The following is a 5199-nucleotide window of genomic DNA, read 5'->3' on the forward strand; positions in this document are numbered from 1 at the left end:
AAATAATGATCACAATCATTCAGTGTTCCTATTCTCTGAGCAATTTCCCTTCTCTCGTTTCTCCTCTGTGATCTTACATTAACCATAGACACTTCTTACATTAATCTACTCAATCTTTCATAACAAAATACCACAGTCTAGGCATTTTGCAAGACAAAAATTTACTTTCTTGCAGTTCTGGAGGTGAGAAGTCTAAGATCAAGGTGCCTTCAGGGTGATGCTCCAGTGAGGCCTGTCTTTTTGGCTTTCCAGAGGCTGCCTTCTAGCTGTTTCCTCACACGGCCTTTTGTGTGTGTATAAAGAGAACAGTCTCTGGCATCTTTTCCCCTTCTTACAAGCGTACCAGTTCTACTGTGTTAAGGCCCCACCCTTATGACCCCATTTAGCATTAATTACCTAAAGGCCTTGTCTCTACATATAGTCACATTGGGGGTTATGGCTTTAACATACGAACTTGGGGTTGGAGGTGGATACAATTCAGTCTGTAGTACTTTCCAATCACTAAATGCCCATCAAATGTAAGCTCAGTTAGGGCAGGGACTGGGGCTGTCTCACTGAGCTATTACAGTGCCTGGCACAGGCACGTAGTAGGCTCTCAATAAATGTTTGTTGAATGAATGAATGAATGATGGCCTCTTCTTTCTGATGCTCTGAGATTGAGGAAACCTGTGAGAACAGATCAGGTAACTAGGCATTTTTTTTTCATAAGAGGTAGAAAGCTTTTATGTAATGTTATAGAAAATCTTTTTCAGTTTTATGATAAAATATATAAAGATTCTCAGTCGCTGCCACCAGCCCATGCACCGTATTCTCCCACTGTTCCACTGCCCCACTCCTCTGCTGGTCACAATGGAGGAAGAGATTGCTGCGCTCATCATTCACAATGGCTCTGGCATGTGCAAAGTGACTTTTCTGTGGACAAAGCCCCCTGAGCCATGTTCCCTCCATCTTTGGGTGCCCCTGGCATGGCATGATGGTGAGCATAGGCCAGAAGGACTCCTATGTGGGCAACAAGGCCCAGAGCAAGTACGGCACCCTTATCTTGAAGTACCCCATTGAGCATGGCATTGTCACCAACTAGGACAACATGGAGAAGATCTGGCACCACACTTTCTACAATGAGCTGTGCATGGTCCTGGAGGAGCACCTGGTGCTACTGACTGAAGCCCCCCTGGACCCCAAGGCCAAAAGGAAGAAGATGACTCAGATCATGTTTGAGACCTTCAACACCCCGGCCATGTACATGGCCATCCAGGTTGTTCTGACCCTTTACACCTCTGGGCACACCACTGGCATTGTCGTGAACCCTGGAGTTGGGGTCACCCATACAGTGCCTGTCTATGAAGGCTACACCCTCCCTCACACCATCCTGTATCTGGACCTGACTGGCCGGGACCTGACTGACTAACTCATGAAGATCCTCACTGAATATGGCTACAACTTCACCATCATGGCCAACTGGGAGATCCTGCGTGACATCAAGGAGAAGCTGTGCTACGTCACCCTGGACTTTCAGCAGGAGATGGCCACAATCACATCCTCCCCTTCCCTGGAGAAGAGCTACGAGCTGCCCAACGGTCAGGTCTTTACCATCAGGAATGAGCAGTTCTGGTATCCAGAGGCACTGTTCCAGCCTTCCTTCCTGGGCATGGAATCCTGTGACATCCACGAAACTACCTTCAACTCCATCATGAAGTGTGACATGGATATCCACAAGACATGTACACCAACATAGTACTGTCTGGGGGCACCACCACCTACCCTGGCATCGTGGACAGGATACAGAAGGAGATCACTGCCCTGGTGCCCAGCATCATGAAGATCAAGATCATTGCACCCCCAGAGCACAAGTACTGGGTGTGGATCGGCGGCTCCATCCTGGCCTGTCCACCTTCCAGCAGATGTGGATTAGCAAGCAGGAATACAATGAGTTGGGCCCCTCTATCATCCACCACAAATGCTTCCAAATGGGCTGTGAACAGATGCATAGCATTTGCTGTAAGGGTTAATTCAGAAGTATAAATTTTCCCCTGGCAAATGCATACACCTCCTCCTGCTAGCCTCACAATACTGGAATAAGCCTTCAAAAAGTAATTTCCCCAGAAGCTTGTATCTGATGTCAGCACTGGATAAGTTTTTGCCAATTTTGACCTTGTATGCAAGTTAACTGTTGCCCTTGGTATTTGTATAATACTCTGTACATATGTTTGATTTCAACCCTTAGTACACGTGGCTTGGTCACTTCATGGCTGAGATAAGAAGGTGCTTGTGGAAGACAAGTCTGTGGCTTGGTGAGTCTCCATGTTGAGCAGTCTCTGATCTGTGCAGGGTATTGATGTGTCAGGGCTGAGTACACGTGGCTTGGTCACTTCATGGCTGAGGTAAGAAGGTGCTTGTGGAAGACAAGTCTGTGGCTTGGTGAGTCTGCATGTTGAGCAGTCTCTGATCTGTGCAGGGTATTGATGTGTCAGGGCTGAGTGTGCTGGGGTTTCTCTAGAGGCTGCAAGGATTCCTCAACCAGTTGTTTCTGTCCTACCTGTCTGTCAGGGTTGGAAAAGTCCGAGCCATAGGACCCAGTTTCCTTTCTTAGCTTATATTTTCCTGCCAGAACACCGTGGGCTGTTATTTGCGTTGAATTGGAAGCAGTTTGCATTTATACCTGTAAATGTATTCATCTTTTTATGTGTTTTTTTTTTTTTTTGTAACGCAATTCTCAATTCTTTAGAGATGACAACAGATTTTCGTTTTCTACTGTTATGTAAGAACATTAGGCCCCAGCAATACATTATTGTGTAAGGAAAAATAAAAATGTTGGCGTTAAAAAAAATGTATAAAGATGAATAATCTCACTTACATTATTTAATAAATCATCTGATATATTCACCCATTTTTTGTATCAAAGATTTACTGAGCACATAGTAGAAATTCAGCATGTGGTCAAGTGCTGTGGGTGAAGGTAAGAAGGGTAAGACACCATCCTTATTCTCAAAGCATTTGCCAAGTGCTTCCTGAGGGATGTGGTCAACCCGAGAAGCAGTTATGTAACCACACAATTATGTATAAAAGAATTACTAGAAAGGTCATACTTCCCTTCCCTGAGGACTAATAAGAGAATGCAGTCCTAAGTAAAATGGAACTGATACTTTCAAGGTAAAAGGAAAAGATTTCTTGATGGCAGAGTTGTTTCAGAATTGACAGAAGTACCTCAGTTAAGCTTAAAACAAAAACTGAGTACTGTAAAACTCCACTATGAGGCACCTCAGATCACATGAAGTGGGCATTTGGTCATTGGCTCCCATCTTTTGCCAAGCTCGCATATACAAACAGGAGCAGTCTCAAATTTTTATCTTTAAAGGTGCAGGAAAGAGAGACGAGAAAAGGGCACAGAAGGAAAGGCCCAGTGGGTAATGACAGGCAGTCTGTCCCCAGAAGCAGAGAAGGGGAAGGTGAGTTTCCATGTTCTTAGAATCCCCCCAACCCAATCTTCCTGAATTGGGCCAACAATCACACAGAGATTCCTTGAATCTTTGCTGCTGTCCTGGGAATCCCAGATTGCTGTAGGACCCAGAGTTATCCCTATTGATACTTAAGCTGGAGAAGACAACCACCAGCAGCAGTGGCATAAAATCACACCCTGACCTGCAGAACCCAAGGCTGGCTACCTGCTTGGACTTGCCCAGTCACTCCTTAATCTTAATCCTAGCAGTATAGGAGGCTGAGGTAGGTATATTGCTTGAGCCCAGGAATTCAAGACCAGCCTGGGCAATATGGTGAAACCCTATCTCTACAAAAAATACATGCATGTGCCTGTGGTCCCAGCTACTTGGGAGGCTGAGGTGGGAGGATCACCTGAGCCCAGAGAGGTCAAGGCAGCAGTGAGCCATGAACATTGCCACTGCACTCCACCCTGGGCAACAAAGTGAGACTGTGTCTCAAAATAATAAAAAGGAGTGACCCACATTTTACACATCTGCATTGTTACATCTCAGTTATTTTGCTAAGATTTTCCTTCGGTACTTACGACTGGTAGGTTAGCTACCTCTGGGCCTGAATAGATGCAATAAAGCCCTGTCTGAGCATAGGACACTGAGCCCTAGTCTTTCTCTTGTTTCTTTCTGCCTGTGGATCTATTAATCAAGGATCCCAGTGCTATTTTCCACTGTACAATTTCAGAAACAAAGTATGGCAAGAAGAGCCAGCAAGGATCTCAGCTCACCTTACCTGGGCATGCCACTCCTGGCAAGATCTGCCCACTGTACCAGGAACAGAAACCATGTTCCACACAAACCGAGACTGTGTGCTATGCTGGAAATCACTGTGCTGGTAACAGACACAGCAGGGCAAAGGCTCATACAAGGACAGGAGTGAACGGCAATGCCTAAGCACTCCTTTTAGTCCCCTGGAGATTTTATTCTTTGTTTTATTTCTGTCAGGCTGTCTGGTATAGGTTACTTCACTCTTGGCATTAGCTAGTTTCCTCTGGTGTTAAATGAGTTCAAATACTACAACATGTGTGACAGTATTTTATAAACCCTGAGGCACGATGACATGTACAGGCTGGCTGTAGCTGTGGCCACTCTACCCTTTCTTCTCCTCATCCAAGTGTGGATGCAGTGTCATGTTGAAAACTATAGGCCCTGGGCTCAGACTACCTGACTTTGAAGCTTTAGGCTATTTAGTTAACTTTTCCTCATTTGGGCTTCCTCGCCTTAAAAATGAAGCAATAGGCTGGGCACAGTGGCTCAAGCCTGTAATCTCAGCACTTTGGGAGGCCAGGGCGGGTGGATCACCTGAAGTCAGGAGTTCAAGACCAGCCTGACCAACATGGTGAAACCTTGTCTCTACTAAAAATGCAAAAATTAGCTGGACATGATGGTGCATCCCTGTAATCCCAGCTACCTGGGAGGCCGAGGCAGGAGAATCGCCTGAACCCAGGAGGTGGAGGTTGTAGTGAGCCAAGATGGCACCATTGCACTCCAGGCTGTGCAACAAAAGTGAAACTCTGTCTCGGAGGAAGAAAAAGGAATAATAATAAGAATCAACTTTATGAGATAGTTTTGAGGTTTAAGTGAGGAAAAATTCATGTAAAGGACAGCATAGGAAACAGAACATTTAATAAAAATATTGATATTCCTTAAGTGAACAGAGCTAGATGTTAACTTTTCCCTGGTTTCTTTTCTTCGTTTTTTTTTTTTTTTT

General features: G+C 45.2%; 1 pseudogene; it reads left to right on the top strand.

Annotated features, from left to right (window-relative positions):
• Positions 1 to 849: 849 nt before the first annotated feature.
• On the top strand, positions 850 to 2354 carry LOC108286975 (annotated as a pseudogene).
• Positions 2355 to 5199: the final 2845 nt, after the last annotated feature.

The sequence above is a fragment of the Cebus imitator genome, unplaced genomic scaffold, assembly GCF_001604975.1.
Source record: "Cebus imitator isolate Cc_AM_T3 unplaced genomic scaffold, Cebus_imitator-1.0 Scaffold334, whole genome shotgun sequence".
In the NCBI taxonomy this organism is placed as follows: Eukaryota; Metazoa; Chordata; class Mammalia; order Primates; family Cebidae; genus Cebus; species Cebus imitator.